Source organism: Halichoerus grypus, chromosome 4 (assembly GCF_964656455.1).
Source record: "Halichoerus grypus chromosome 4, mHalGry1.hap1.1, whole genome shotgun sequence".
NCBI lineage: Eukaryota > Metazoa > Chordata > Mammalia > Carnivora > Phocidae > Halichoerus > Halichoerus grypus.
The window spans coordinates 71,965,165-71,978,360 of NC_135715.1; the positions used below are offsets into that span (position 1 = coordinate 71,965,165).

General features: G+C 42.5%; 1 long non-coding RNA gene across 1 annotated transcript in view; it reads right to left on the reverse strand.

The window, feature by feature from the left end:
* Positions 1 to 12,942, reverse strand: part of LOC144381485 (uncharacterized) — a 66,677-nt gene extending 53,735 nt beyond the window's left edge. Inside the window, exons 1-3 of the long non-coding RNA XR_013446735.1 lie at positions 12,677 to 12,942; positions 6,409 to 6,719; positions 6,170 to 6,273 (exon numbers count right to left, since the gene is read on the reverse strand). This is a non-coding gene — a long non-coding RNA (uncharacterized LOC144381485). The remainder of the gene's footprint in view (positions 1 to 6,169; positions 6,274 to 6,408; positions 6,720 to 12,676) is intronic.
* Positions 12,943 to 13,196: the final 254 nt, after the last annotated feature.

A 13,196-nucleotide genomic window follows, 5' to 3' on the forward strand; every position in this document is an offset into this window, starting at 1 on the left:
CCAGTATGACTGGTGTCCTTGTAAGAAGAGTTAGAGACACTAGCAATGTTGCCACTCAGAGGAAAGACCATGTGAGGACACAGTGAAAAGACAGTGTCTACAAGCCACGGAGGGGGGTCTCAGCAGAAACCAAGCCCACTGACACCTTAATCTTGGACTTGCAGCCTTCAGAACTGTGGGAAAATAAATGTCTGCTGTGTAAGCCTCCCAGTTTGTAGTATTTTGTGATGGCAGCCCGAGTAGACTAATATACACACAAAACAAGTATAAGATCCACTTCTTTCTCACTAATAGCTTACTATCCACTCATGGTTCTCAGACACAGGAAAAAAAAAAAAAGTAGCCAGGAAATACTTCAGGCCTTTTGTAGTTTCCTTGGTGCATGACTTTTACCTTCTTTAACGTCATCTTTAGTCCCTATCTTGGGCTGATCTATGCAAAACTGTTGTATGTCAATGTTGTGTCTTTGCATTCTGTTGCTATTGGTCAACTAAGAGCATTGGGATTACATGGACAGCTCCCAATATGCTAACCTGGATTCCCCTTTAATTCCCTGTCCATATGAAATCACTCAAGCCCGGTAAATCCCCACCCTGTGGGGGCTGCCGGGAGTCCTGCCCAGAACCCCTGCAGGCCTGAAGTCCTCGTTCCCCAGCTGTGGCATGTTGGCAGTTCAGGCTTTCTCCTTCACAAGAGAGCTGCCTCACTCAAGGTACACCCCACCCCAGGGGCAGCCCCTGCTTTTTCCTTCTGCTCGCACAGCCTCCATGTCTCCCCTGAAATAGGCTAGGGACACAGCCACACAGTGCCTTGCTTAGCTGGGCCCTTTGTGGGAATGTTCTCCAGCTACCCGCATGGCAAACTTCTGCCCTTCCTCCAAGTCTCTGCTCCTGTCTCTCTTCTCAGTGAGACCTGTCCCCATCCACTTGCACAATCCTCCAACCTGCCCCACTCCACTTCACCCCAGTGCACCTGGCTCTCCATCCTGCCCTATTGTTTCCCCCCCAAACCTACTGTATACTTTTCATATTTGCTGTCTCCCTCCACTAGCAAGGCAAGAGTCTGTTTTGTTCACAGATGTATTCCAAGCACACAGTGGGTACACAAGAAACCTTTGTTGAATTTGTCTGACAAATTTTCATCAGCTTAAGTAGGGATATGACTTCACTCTTCATAGGATCTAACTCCCTAACATCAGAAAAAGCCATGATGAAGAATATGCTGTCTTCTTTACACATTGGAGACCTTATGCTGCCTCAGAAAATTCTGAGTCTCAAGGTCAAATGCCATAAAAGCAGTGCCATAATACCTAGCATATTTGACAACTATGACAAGTCATTTTTTCATTTTCCCTTAACTATAAACAACAAAATTATTTTCAGTAATTACCAAAACTAATTTTATGTTTATACTTAATCTTATATTTGTCTGCTTGATTCCTTCTTTAGTTTTAAAACAACTAACAAAAAAACAAGAATAAATTTCCATTTAAAAATAGAATTCAATGGGTGCCTGGGAGGCTCAGTCGGTTAAGCGTCTGCCTTTGGCTCAGGTCATGATCCTGGGGTCCTGGGATGGAGCCCCGCATCAGGCTCCCTGCTCAGCGGGGAGTCTCCTTCTCTCTCTGCCTCTCCCCCTGCTTGTGCTCTCTCTCTTTCAAATAAATAAATAAAATCTTTAAAAAAAAATAGAATTCAAACTCTGTAAACACATCATGTATGAGCCAAACAAAAACATTAAGCACAGCCTACACTCAGGAGAGAGAAAGTGGGCTCCACACATTGAAGGGAGGAATACTGAAGAATTTGTGAACATATCTTTGCCACATATGGAAATTACTTAGAGCCAACACATAGATTTTGGGGAGAAAATTATTTTATCACTGATGTTGTTTAGAACTGCTGGCCAAAGTGGATAACAAAAGGCAACCATCTTTTAGTCATTTTTATTATGTCTTCACATCCTTCACAATGTGCCCCTTGTCTATACTTGGGGCAGAAGACTCCCCCTTCATTGCTCTTGGTAAACCATGGAACAGAAGGAAAACATTGATGTAGAAGATGTAGGATGTTATGGGTTGAACTGTGTCCTCCAAAAAGGCATGTTGAAGTTCTAACACCCAGTACCTCAGAATGTAACCTTATTTGGAAAAAGGGTCATTGCAGAGGTAATTAGTTAAGATGAGGTCATGTTGGATTAGGTGGCCCCCTAACCCAATATGACTGGTATCCGTATATAAGAAGAGGAGACACAGAAACACAGACACGCAGGGAGAACACTGCTTGATGTTCTTACAGTAGTGCATATGGAGGCCAAATGTTGCCAAGAATTGCCAGTAACCACCAGAAACTAAGAGAAAGGCACTCTCTGGAAGAAACCAACCCTGCCAACACCTTGATTTCCGACTTCTAGCCTCTAGAATTGTGAGGACATAAATTTCTGCTGGTGTAAGTCATCGAGTTTGTAGTCCCTTGTTATGACAGCCCGAGGAAACTGACACATAGCTCTTCAGGAAAATCTGCACGGTCGCCATTTTGTCACTCGGGCTACTCAGCATGTGAACAGCATTCTTATGAAACTGAAGAGAAGCTATTCCCTTTGCCCACCCCCAACAACTACATCACGGACACCTCACCCAAGTGTGGCAAGTCAGATTCTCCCTCTGAGACTCTGAATCTTGAAAAAGGGACTAAGTCACCAATTTGTGACTGTCGGCAGTGGCTGTGGCAGTGACAATGCAGACGATGCACTGCAGCCAACGTGCCAAGACAGCTGCCCAGCCTCGGTTCTCAGCGGACCATTCCTGTGCCAAGTTCTTGGCTAGGTCTTTTCCATGACTCTCCAGGCTTCCTACTGATTCTGTGAGCTCACACCCCTCTAGGAAATTCCATCTCTGCTTAAGTGAACCAGAGTCGACTTGTGTTATTTGTACCCATAAATCCTGACTAATACTGGAACTTGTTCTTAAGCCAAATGCCTATTGTAGCTTGGTTTCTTGTATTTACCTATTTCTTTTCTGCTGTAAACCTTCTGCATTCATCTGTTCATTCATTCATCCATCAAACATTTACTCATTGCTTTTATATCCCAAAATACTAGGTGTTTGGAAAACATGGCCTATTAAGACATGACCCCTATCCTTAAAGAACCACAGCCTAGTCCAGGGTAGAACCATCAAGGAAACAGATGATTACAATACAGAGTGGTAAGTGCTATGATAAACAGAAAAGGTACCTAACTGATATGTTGGAAGAGGAAGGAAGGCTTCCTTGCGGCCACTGATTCCTGAACTGGGTCTTGAAGGATAAATGAGATGCCCTGGCAAGGCAGAAAAGGGAAGAGGAGAGACATTCCATTAAGTGGAGGGAACTTAGCAGATCAGAACATTAAGTTACTTCAGTGTGTCTATACATGAAACTCTAGGTGTGGAGTGGTAGAAGTTGAAGCTATATTTGGACTTTATCCCAACAGCAACCTAGAACCACTAAAGTAGAGAGAAAGCAGCCAGTTTTACATTTGAGATTGATTTTTTACAGGCAACAGGGCCAAGAATTAATTGGAATGGAGCAGGACTGAAAGGTAAGAAGACCAAATGTGAAAGTGTAAGTCATCTGGGAGATTTCAAAAAGGCAAAGGCCAGGATGGGGAGGGTAGTAGATGGCAAAGATGGGAAGGACAGGACAGACTTGAGATGAATGGATGTATTCTGAATTCTCAGCTTACAGTAAGTGAGGCACCTCTAGAAGGACGTGGCCACTTGTCTTCTTCCTCACTGCCCAAAACAGTGTCTGGCACACAGAGGCACTCGGTACATTTTGATCTGTCTTCAAGTGCAGTGGTTCTTTTCTTGGCCATGTCCAATCTATGGAGCCCATCAAAGGCACTCTTCATTTCTGTTACAGTGGTTTTGATTTCTAGCATTTCCTTTTTTTTTTTTTTTTTTTAATTTGACAGAGAGAGACACAGCGAGAGAGGGAACACAAGCAGGGGGAGTGGGAGAGGGAGAAGCAGGCTTCCCGCTGAGCAGGGAGCCTGATGTGGGACTTGATCCCAGGACCCTGGGGCCATGACATGAGCTGAAGGCAGACGCTTAACGACTGATCCACCCAGGCGCCCTCTACAATTTTCTTTCAAGGCTTTCTTAGAGTTTCCATCTTGCTGCTTACCTGACTCAACTGTTCTCGCAAGTTGTCTACTTTTCCCAAAATAGCTCCTAAAATATTTATCATAGGTATTTTAAATTGCCCGCCCAACAATTCCAAAATCTCCGCCATACTTGCCTCTGGTTGTGATGCGCTTCAGATTGTGTTTTTGCTTGCCTTTTAGCATGCTTTGCAATTTTTTTTTGCTGAAACTCATACATGACGTGTCAGGTAATAGGAACTGACATAAGCAGGCCTTTACTATGAGCTTTTCTGTTAATCTAGCTAGGGTTTTAGGCTGTCTTTAATCTCTGTTGTAGTTGCAGGTGCCAAAGGCTTCAAAGTAAATAGGGTCTGTGCCTTACAGCTCTTTCAGTTGGGATCCACTGCTATTCTACTGGAGCTCTGCTGGTGCTGGTCAAGTGTGGGCAAGGGAAAGTGTTCTTATGTGATCTTACAATTAAATATCAGTCTTTTAGTGGACCTGTGTTCCTGGGCTGTGACTGTCACAAATATTTATTAACTTTTTTTTTCCTTCCCTCAGGTGAGACAGGAAGGCTAGAAGGGGCTGGAGGCAGGGAAATGTCCTTCCCCAGGTAGGACAGTCCCTTCCCTTATAAAGCAGACCTTTGTTGTAAGAATGCTCAAGGCATATATTTTTTTCTTTTATTTATATATTTGAGAGAGAGAGCACTAGTGGAGGGAGGGGCAAAGGGAGAGGGAGAGGGAGAAGCAGACTCCCTGCTGAGTGTGGAATCGGATGCAGGGCTCTGATCCCAGGACCCTGAGATCATGACCTGAGCCGCAGTCAGGCACTTAACTGACTGAGCCAACCAGGTGCCCCTAGGCATATTTTTAAAAGATAAATATTCCCCTTCCTCTGCCAGAGCCATATGGGGATCATTCTTGGCTCTTCAGCCTGAAAACCTGGTGAGGTTTTTAGAGACAAAACCCCAAAAAAGGTGGCAGACACCAGGAATTTCTTACTCTCAGGCTAGTCCAAACTGGGCCTCCAGGAATTTATCAAAACTGTCAACTAAGTGTTCCCACCAGCTTATGGTTCTAGTGTCTTCCTTACAGATAAGATCTTGGTTGTGACTCTGGATTGGCCTGTCTCTCCAGACTGTGGGATGTAGCTCTGCCCTGTGACCTCCGTCTCTGCTGGGTTTAAGAGAAGGTATTGATTTTCAGCTTGTTCAGCTGTTTTGCTCTAAGGATGGAGTGATGACGTGCAAGCTCTTTACACATTGGAGCTGAAACCAGAACTCCCTCAGTACATTTCTGTTGAATGAATAAAGCACAGTAAAAGGTCTGAATGAACACTTGTGAAGGGAATGTATTAGAGGAGTCAAGGATGAAGCCAGGGTCTGGCTGGGGTGAGAAGTAGAACACTAGATAGGGAATACAGTGGGATAGCAGATATTTGGGGAAGGGAAATTAAAAAGAAAAAAAAAACCCTTAACAGAGAGTTCTGCGGGACTCCTGGGTGGCTCAGTGGGTTAAGCATCTGCCTTCGGCTCAGGTCAAGATCCTGGGAGTCCTGGGATCAAGCCCAGCTGCGGGTTGGGCTTCCTGCTCAGTGGGGAGTCTGCTTCTCCCTCTCCCTCTGCTCCTCCCCACCCTCGTGCTCTCTCTCTCCCTCCCCCTCTCTAATAAATAAATAAAATCATTAAAAACAACAACAACAACAGAGAGTTCTGCTTAGTTATGTTTTGCATACTTGGAAATTTTGCTCCGATTACCTGAAGGTTTGCATTTTACAAATCTATTATCAGAGTTACGGGGGGGAAGAAATAAACTAAACCATAATCCAGGGGTTCAGGATTGGTGTGAATGCCGGCAAGACATCTCCTTTTGTTGGAGATACCCACGGGTGTGGGCCCTGCCCCATCAGTGTCTGCCAAGGTGGTGTGACTGCCCTGTTTTCATAACCTCCGGAGTGCAGTCGTATGACCTGAGGGCACAGAGTATGACCTGAGGGACCTGGGAGCAGCCTTGGGGTGGAAAGATAAGATAGTACACTTTACCTCCTGGGGCACAGGCATGGGCAGGGAGCCTCTTCTGCTGAAAGCTCCTTCTTAAACTTCTTAACTGCCTTCTTACACTCCTCCTTAAAGACTCCATTCATTTTCTGTTTAAAACAATAATGGAGGAAGGACCGTCGGCAGCTGGGTGGGAACTCCCAGGAGGAGCATTTCCACCTCTCTGTGAGCACAGCACTATCGAACAGCAAAAACAGTGTGGGAAGAATAACACAGTTACTCACTTTCGCTTCAGTTGTCTTATGGGTAGAGTTAAAGGCTTGGACTAGAGCGTTTCATGTTCTTTGAGTCTCCACTGTTGTGTGCTTCTGGTTTTCAAGAGGTTGGCCCAGGCAACCCAAAAGTTCACCCTGGTTCCTCCATTCATTCCACAACAGTTAGTTATTTCTCCTTCTCAAGGAACTTTTCCGGAGAAAGAACTCTTGATTATCTGTCAGGAGTTGGCTTCCATCCTGTCTTATCTTGGACCACATGCGACAGGCCCAGGATGTCAGTTTGCCATGTGGTTGCTGATTCAACTGTGAAGCTTGTAGCACTGCTTGGAAAAGAATCAACTTTTGAGAAGTCCTGAGGGTTTTTTTCCTAAAGCTTTGTAACAAATATAGGTGATTTTGCATGGGTTTTTTTTTTTTTTTTTAAATCATTTCCCTCTCTTGTTTCTTTTTCAGTAAACTCTTAAAAAAATAAAAATAAACTTTTTCTGATTATAAATTAATACGTGTTCATTGTTGAAAATGTGGAGAATACAGAAAATTATACTGTCTGTGGTATTTAATACGCAATAAAAATTGTTAGTAATCCCATCATTCAGAGATAATTGCTATTAGTACTTGGTATGTTATGTTATGGGCCTTTTTCTCTGCATTCACATGTATACTTACACTTTTTAAACAAAATTGCAATATACTCCTTTTAATTTCCTTTTTGTCTCAATGCCATAGTATGAAAAATTTTCATTAAATTTTCAGTATAATAGCCTTTCTAAATACACCATTATATATATGCACTATTCCTCTATTATTTTATTTATACAACATAGCTATAGTTACATAGTGTTATATATTTAGGACTTTTCAAATTATAAACAACCTTGTAAAAATCCAAGTAGCTCAATTTCTCTATCAATTCATTATTATTTTACCAATAGAACTTGCTGGGCAGACAATGTGGATCCAAAACATTAATGATTTTAGTGCATATTGTTACATTATTTTTCTGAAAAAAGCTTTACCCACTGACTTTTCACCAACAGTGTATGACAGTGTGTTCATTTTGCCTCAGACTGGTCAAATAAATTTTATCTTAAAAATAAAATCTTTGCCTATTTTGAATGTGGAAGATGACATTTTAATTTTATCCTATATGAGTTTATTTGATTACTAGTGGGAATGAACATTTTTTCCCTCTTTTTCTGGTAAAGAATAACATTTCAGATAGAATTACAATTAGTTTTGAAGTTACACATTTTAGACTGGTTTTATGAATAAAACCTTTTCATTTCCATCATTATTACATAATATATTTGAATATTGTTTATAACCACAGTTTGCTGAATACTCTGGTACATATTTCTTTTAAGTGATTCAGCAAGAATGCATGTAGTCATAAACTCAGTCCCTTAGAAAAATCAATATATCAGATAATCATTCTCTGTGGTTCACAAGGGCAGATTTTGTGTACAATTCCATAACTTGGGAGCACTGAACAAAATCATCTCATTTCATTCATCTGACAAAGATTTACTGAGTTCCAACCACTGCTGTAGATGTGGACAGTCTTGCATGAGTCAGTCATGGTTCTGTGCTTACAATTCTAGTGCAAGGAATCGATGACAAAAAAGGGAAACATGCAAATAAATAATATAGAATGTGAAGTCTTAAACAAGAAGCCATTGAGCTAGAGCATAGCAGAAGAGAACACACTTTGCTAGTTTGGCAGGATGATCAGAGAAGACTTCTCCAGGGTGACATTCAAGTTAACACCTAAAGGAAAAGTGTAATAACCCTGATGGTAGGAAGGAGTTCAGGGGCACAGAGATGGATAGTGGCCAGATAATTTGGGGCCTTTCAGGCTACAGCAAGGAGGCTGAGCTTTATTCAGAATTCAATAGGGAAGCTATTGAACGGTTTCAGGCAAGAGAATGATGTGCTCCTACATCTATGTAAAGATGATCATGCTTTGTTGCTGTGTGCAGATAAAGAGGAGAGGTGGAGTGCCCAAAGTGAGAAACTGTTGCAGCAATGCAGATGAGAGAAGATGGTGGCCTGGGGTAAGGAGCTGGACACAGGAGGAGGACTAATCCTAGAAACATGGAATCACACGTGCATGAATTTAACTGACTCTGCTAACTCCAAATCCTTCCCATATCCAACCCCATTAAAAATGGGACTGACTCCTCTTAAGAGAAGAAGATGACAGTTGCTCTGTGGGGTCACAGAAGGAAATGTCAACTTGAAGCAGTGGCCAGGTTCTTCCCTGTAATTTATCAAACACAGCAGGATGTGTGTCTTATTAAACAAGATTTAGATTCAAATCCAAACATCATTGAATACCCACCAAGTGTGAGACTGTGTTCTAGAAGCTTTCACATATATCCTATTTCACCTGCTGTGGTTGAAAAATAAAGCCATACGTAAGTTACTACATAAATAAAGCAAATTTTATTTATGAGAAGCCCATTCATCATTCTCTGAGCTCTCCCTTCCTTGGAAAGTAAGACCTCTCGGGTGCATACTTTGTCCAAATGAGTCAGTCTTGTTTACTTCTGTTATGCAGGAAAAAAAAATTGAGAAGTCTGATCTGACTGCCTATGTTTCTCACTTCTGCTTTTGTGAGGCTGATACAGAAAACAGTACATCCAGCTCTCACACCTGAGGGCTGGAGGCCTAGCCACTGCACAGACCCAACTACAACTCTAGTGACAAACATTTTCATGGACAGATAATCAACCATTTCTCTTGAGGAACCCCAAGGTCCAAGATGGTGGGTCAGGACAGGATGTAACATCATTACTTTGTTCCCACCTGACCTCCCCCTAAGACCAGACAGGCCCTGGCATTGGCCTGGCTTACCAGCCCAGCCCTTTCCCTCCACCTCCACTACCACCACCACCACCATCATTTTGGTGGATTTCTTCTTGAGGGCCATTATTGTCCATTCTGACACTTAGCTCATTTAGAACCATCCCAGCACATCGGAAGGGTTACCATAACTTGAAACTCCAAAGGGAAAGAGCCGGGATTTCTGATTTACTAGGGAAATCCTTAGTCCCTTTGCAAGATTTATAAGAAGAGAATATCTGTTTTGGACATTTAAAACTATGCAGTGGTCTTTAAAAATACTCAGGTGGAAACTCTGGGTGTCAAGTTCAAGAGTAGTGGGTGAGATTTGGGAGTGAGGGCTGTATTAGTAGTTGAGTCACAAGTGAGGATGTGATTGCGAACATGAGGATGTGAAATGGAACCTGAGGAATAGTACGGTTTGAGAAGCAAGCCCACCAAGGAAGCTGAGAAGGAGCTCTTAGGGTAGTAGAAAGATACAGCCATGTCATAGACCCCAAAGGGAGAAAACATTTCAAAAAGGAATTTGTTCAACAGTGTCCAAGGTAACAGTGAAAAAGCCAAGGACTGAAGTCAGGTTATGAATTTCTCGGATAGATAAAACTTATTCAGGTCTGTTTTGGCATATTATCGATCAAGGTCATATGATCGGATTACATTCCCTTTCAACAATTTGTGCTCAGAGTTGTATAATTAGACTCTTATCAGCGCAGTACTGACAATCACCTGCTAAGTAGTATTTGGTATAATGAAGGTCATTTCATCACATCTGACTCTACTGATTTTATCAAAAGTGAAAAAGCCACTTTCCTCTTGAAATCAACAAAATCTAGTAACTACTATATTCTGTTTTGGCTCTGCCACTTGACAAGGGCACTGCCCTGTACAGCATGGGTTCTTCCGAGTTCGGTATATCTATTCACGTGTCAGGTAATGACTCAATTCTCCCACACTTTCTCCTGGAATACTATCAAAACATTTTGAACAATGTGATAGAATGTGGTCTGGTCTCCACTTAGCTTGGGCATCTCATTTATATATTTAGTCCACTTATTTTCTCTTTAGTCTGACATTATTAAAGTACTTCTACTTGGAGCCAATGTGATCATAAGCAGAAATATAAATACAGGTAATATCAAGCGTCAATACAATTTCAGAATATGCTTACATTAAAATTTCTAGGTTCACTGAACTGAAAACATAAAAATTCAAAATCCTCCTGGAGACCTGGTGACTCATGTTTCAGAAACACGGTCAGGGAGATTATGCCCAATCGGTGGGCACTCCTCCTTTCCTGCCTAGACTTTATTTTTGATTTCTGTCTTTAAGGGAAGAAGGCTTGAGTGGGAACCCATGAGCAGCAACAACAGCAGTAGGTGAATGACAATTACTGGTCTGTGATGATATCCATAGACTTTGTTTTGAATCATTTTTACTCCTTTCATATATTTTCATCTTTTCCTAAAAAATAAATGGGCATTTCTTTGATAATTAACTGTGGTATGTTAACTTTTTTTGTTTCATCCACAGCACCTAGTAGAGTGACAGATTCCAATTGATGGTTGGTTAAGGCTTCTTTAGCTTAATACATACTCAAGCACTTAATATTATTTGGAGGGAAAAAAGGAAAAAGGCTTGCATAACAATTTTTATCACATAGAGATATGCAGCCGAGAGTAAATTAAGAAGGCCTGGCTCTCTCCATGTGTAAGAGCAGGGACAGCAAAGCCTGGATATATATTGGCTACTAATTGTTTCTGCCCATAGACAGAGCATCTCTTAAATGCCTTTTCCCTTCTCTTGATTTTCATGAGAAATCATGGCCTTGGGGACAAGGATGTCATTAGAGGTATTTGCTGATATTACTTCCTCTTTCTGAGTACATGATAGGATTTCACTTTTTCACATGGCCTTGTGGCTTGTTTGCACCAATCAAATGTGAGCAGAAGTGGTATGTATCTTTTCTAGGGGGAAATCTTTAAAAGCTGGTATCAGATTCACCATATTCTATTTTCTCTGCCTTGATGCCAGTGATGATATTAAGGTGATGGCTCCATCAATCTGTGTCCATGAGTAAAAATGACAGGGAGTAAAGCTTTCCAGTGACCTAAGACGGGCAGGAGATCAAGAGATAAACCTTTGCCATTTTAAGATACTGAGATTTGGGGCATGACCTTGACCTGCTTGATTTTACAGGGGCCAATCACCTGAAGTGGTCATTTTCCTCCTATCTCAACAAGAGGGTCTGAGCTGGCTAAAACAGTTAGAAAGTGGATGCAGCTAGGAAAAAAATAGATATTATTTTAGTGAGAATAAGACTATGCCGTGCTTGGGCGCCTGGGTGGCTCAGTTGGTTGGGCGACTGCCTTCGGCTCAGGTCATGATCCTGGAGTCCCTGGATCGAGTCCCGCATCGGGCTCCCTGCTCGGCGGGGAGTCTGCTTCTCCCTCTGACCCTCCCCCCTCTCATGTGCTCTCTCTCTCTCTCTCTCTCTCTCTCAAATAAATGAATAAATAAAATCTTTAAAAAAAAAAAAAAAAAGACTATGCCGTGCTTTACAATTCTCAAAAGCATTTTTGCATAGATTATTTCATTTCTTCTCCCTTGTGATCTTGGGAAGTGGTCAGGTCTCTACCTCTCCCTTCCAGACCAACATTCCTTGGTCAGTCGGCTGTTCTCACTGCCCATCCCATTTCTAATGTGCCCCTAATTTAGCCCTTAGTACAGTATACTACAATTTTAAAATATGATCTGTCCTCCTAGGCGACTGTGTCCTGTTCAATTTTGTATACCTTCTTTCCAACCAACATCCATGCTCCACTGTTTCATACTCATATCAAGTGCTTCATAAATGCTCATTTGAAGAAGCTGAGAAGTTAAGTGGCAAGTCGTAGGTTACAAGTAGCAATTAGGATTCAAATCTAAGACTTCCGACTCAACGTTCTAGTGACTTAACTATCATTTACTGAGCACGGAGAAAGAGAAAGCAGCTCTGACATCTGGGTACTGTCCTTGATGTTGCTATGAGCTCGTCGGGACCACATTCTGTGGACTAAAAACAATTTCACAGAATAACATCAGACAAAGCCATTCTATGACCATGATCAAGACAAAAACAAGACCACTCCACAGTCTTGTCTGAACACAGATCAGGAACATTGTTGAAACCACAAAAATGACCAAAAATGTCTACTACAAGCTGCTGCTTTATCAGTAATGGCTTTAACCTCCATCTAGCGTTCACTCCTTCTTACTAAGAATTAAGATACCCAATCATAGAATTACCCCCACTTCCTGACAGCAACCAATACAGTGCCTGGCCTTGCTTTCTTGAACGCTTCCCACAATTGCACAAACCCAAATCCGGTAACAAATTCTAATGCCTCTACTGAGATACCCCATTGTTCCTCATGTATGCATTCCCCCTCCTCACCAAAACTAATAAATCCAACTTCGGGTGTGTTGCTGGTAGGCTTGTTGGAAGGCATGTACTGTCCCTCCTTTGCTCCAGGGCTACGGTGTACACACACATGTTGAGGGTTTCATTAGAAACCCTCATTAGGTGTGGGATTGTGACGTCCACTTGACAAAGAAATGGAGGGTCATAGAGATGAAATAATTTGCCCCAGGTCACACTCCCAGGAAGAGCCAGAGACCACAAATCAGGCCCTTTGCCAGGAGCACTCTCTTTCCCGCACCCTCCACGGGAGCTCCCTACTCTGTCCCCATCTTCTGCGTTCCTTAGGGCACTTGCCCTGTGACCCGGATGCTACGGAGAGCTGCATCCCAAATATGTTCCTTTTGCAACTGATCTCCTGTGTACTTCTGTGAAAAACGGTATCCGGGCCTAGAAACGTTTTCTCACTGCAGAGCCCTGGAGCGGGCCCACGGAGCTGCCCAGCGGCCGGGAGCCGGCAACCCGGCAATGTGGGATCAGCCTGGGCCTCTGGGGG